This window comes from Xiphophorus hellerii, chromosome 17 (genome assembly GCF_003331165.1).
Source record: "Xiphophorus hellerii strain 12219 chromosome 17, Xiphophorus_hellerii-4.1, whole genome shotgun sequence".
In the NCBI taxonomy this organism is placed as follows: Eukaryota; Metazoa; Chordata; class Actinopteri; order Cyprinodontiformes; family Poeciliidae; genus Xiphophorus; species Xiphophorus hellerii.
In genome coordinates, this window is record NC_045688.1 from 27,768 (window position 1) to 31,310 (window position 3,543).

The following is a 3,543-nucleotide window of genomic DNA, read 5'->3' on the forward strand; positions in this document are numbered from 1 at the left end:
ACATTTTCCTCACCATGACTTTGTGGGTGCTGTGGTGAAACTATCTCATCAATGACCTCTTATTTAAAGTCACTTTTCAGGTTGAGCCAATTGAATTTGAAAATCAATGCTAATGGCAGATTTTGGATTTTTTGGTTTTTTTGCAAAACCCTTTGAAACCATATCCTTTTCCTTCCACGTGAGTGTCTGCTCTGCATTCTAATGTGACAAAGGTTCAATAGGTTTTCCTGATGCTTGCAAAGTCCTGCAGGTCCAACTTATCTTCTCATATACTTGCATTTTTTCCCCTTAATTTCCAAAGATAAGTGTCTGATTAAACAGATACTAATTCCTCAGAGACAGGTCCTTAAAACATCAGAGCAAAACTTCACAGTTTGATTGTTTTCGGATCATTTCTTGCTTCTTTGTGCCTCATTAGAGTCACACGTTGTCACTTTCCCAGCAGAGGTCCACAGCTTGATGGAGCATATGGTCATACTGCTTTAATTCCATTCCACAGTGTCTTGTAGCTTCCTAGGGCAGAATGTCAGTGGCATTTCATTTGGAAGCGGCAGTGAAGTCTTAATGTCCATTAAGAAAGCCAGTGGCACTAATGCAGAAACTCCAGGGAAATTAACTCAGACAGAAATTACAATACTAGCTTGTGATACATGCCCACTGCGTCCTTTTTGGTTCTGAAAGCAGAATATTGAGTCTGATGAAGGAAATAACATTTGTTTCAAATCTATTTCTATCATTACTGTGAGAAAACATGCGATATGTTCATACAAAAAGAGGAAAATGCTAACCTAATAAACAGTGGCAGTTTCCAACATGTTCTATAACTCTTTGTCCAGGGTGGCATTGTGTCACTGCTAAAAAAAGCTAAAATGTAATTTGAAGAAACTTTCTTTTGCTTGTTAGCATGTCTAAGCTAAAAAAAGGGGCATGAAAGGTGGGGATATAGGTACTCTCTGGTGTTGCACGTAGCAGAACTGATTGTAATTGGCTCAAAACATGGAGTGACAAAAAACAGAAGGTGAACGTCTCCGCCACCCGGACTGAAACCCAACACACAGGATTCAATAGTGATGGTTGTAATGATGGTAAATTTGAAACATTTTTCAACTTTATTCTGTAACATTACAGGCTCACATGTGCAGGTGTGGGTGTATGAGCTCAAAAATTTCCCATGCACAAATTTTGGAGGTTGCTTGACTTAAGGAAGGCAAGGAATTGACACCTTAATGCACATGAGAAATGAATTAAGAGAGAGCGACGGCACCTCCAGTGTGTCTATTGGTTACATCCAAACTGGAAGTGAAAGTTGGTATCTGACTCAAGTTTCTACATCAATTATTAATTGTTTAATTGTTAAATTGTTTAATTGTTTTTTAAAAGCCTCTGGACTGAATTTGAAAATGAATGTATAATTAAAACCGTATCACTGGAAAGTAACTATTCATAGCACCATTTTAGATTTATTTATATCTCTATTTTTCTTTTTGCTAAAAACAAAAGGAGAAATATTTTGGTGCTGTTTTAGGGTTCAGGATAACTTAGACCGAGAGAAGCAGGAAAACCACATTATAAACATATGCTGAATGATTCTGCATTGATCACAGATTGTTCAAAAACACTGGTTGGTTTATGAAATGTACAAAAAAATTAGCAGTTTCACAAAAAAAGTTAAACTGTCAATTATTACCACTTAAAAGTTTACTGCCAGTAAATTGCATAAATTAAGGATTAATATTAAGAGCTTGCAGTATTAAAACAGCAATTCACTTATAAGGTGACAATACTTTAAAGTTATGAGACAGGAGAAGTCATAACTCTAAATTTTAATTCTGTGTCTCATTAGTATCCCTCCGAGTCATCTTAGTCTACTCAGCTGCTTGCAAGAACATTCTATTATTGCTTCTTCAACCCTAAGTAACTGTGAAGCACACTGTTCATTAAAAATACTCTCATATATGATGGGCTTATGTTCACACCATGCATGCATAACCAAATGTACACATAGAGGTTGCCTTACACAAACAGCTCACAGATGAAAAATGGTTCTCATTAGAGGGATGATTATAATCCACACTGCTCACTTGAACACACTTCACTGTTCGGTTGTGTCCCCTCTGTTGATTTATGCGAAGCAGGGTTGATTTTGATTAATGCCCCAGGATTCATTACAAAAGACACAAAATGTTACCCACACAATGACCCATATTGAGCTGGGCCAGAAGCGCCCCTGATGGCCTACAATGTCGGCTTCAGTATGTTTCCTTGGCTTTCATCTCAAGCGGCTTTAAAGACAAAGCTGGATTTACAAATCAAAGCTCTCACCTGAACAGTGAGTTCAGTTCTCTGGTCTCTAGAAGCTTTGAATGCACCTGGCTGAAGTATACATGTTCCGTAGTCTAAGGCCCAACTTAGGAGTGCAGAGTGGAGTTTTAGTGGAATTTGATTATTAAATAAGTTGAGAGCAACCACACCCTATATAATTGCAAAAATTTCACAAAAATCCAAAGATAAATGAGACAGAAGACTTTCAAATAGATTTGAACACGTTTCATGCAGTTTGTAGTTTGACATATTAACTCACTTTAGACATGACATTAAACAAAATGTTGTGACAAAGATTATCTACACCCTAAGTGCAGTAACCTATAGATTAGTCAGTCAACCAGTCAACTAATCACAGCCAAAGTTAAACAAAATGCTTTCATGTGAAGAAAGAGCCAATCTTTGTAAAATATACAGCCATACATGACAGGGTCAATCATTTTCAGGTACACAGAACTGATTGACCCCAAGTGGCAAAATCATTTGTAGCTGCATTTGTCAGAAAATAAAGCCACTTTTTCCAGTCCTGTAAGCCATTTTAAACATTTAACTTGGAAAACATCAAGTGGATGAGTGCATGAGTAATGAATGAATCATTTTGGTAGAATCATTGCAATGTTGCCATGAATAGCGCTACATTACACTACTGGTTCGATCAAAGAAAGCTATTATTTAACTGTTTTTATTGGTTTCTTTTAATAAATGGGCCACTCCAAAGATAACTCATAAAAAACTCACTCACTTTAGTTGTGGCTTTGCTTGGTTAACGTTTGGTGGATTTTTAGAGTTAAGATTTTCTTTATTTTAACAATACCAAAACAATCAAACAAAAGATTTCAGTATCACACCAAGCCTGTGCCGCTGTTTATTATTCACGCTGAAATAAATTATTGAGTGATGCTCACAGAGGACTGCATCATCTGTGGCAGCCCAAAAGATGCCTGGCTGTTGGCGAAAATAATGGGTTGCAAAGTTTGACCCAATGCATCCATACCACTTCTGCGATGATCCCCAAAGCATCCACAATATTATTTGCAGAGTGTGGATAATGATTCGCCAGCTGTGACCATGTGTGATTATGGTCTCCTGTTTGTAAATTTGTTTTGCAGGACAACAGCGAGTTTATCAGGGTGTAAACATCTGATAACACAAATGCACAAATGCACACAGGTACACACTCGCACACATTATACAGATAAGATCAGACTGCAGTCCAGCTTA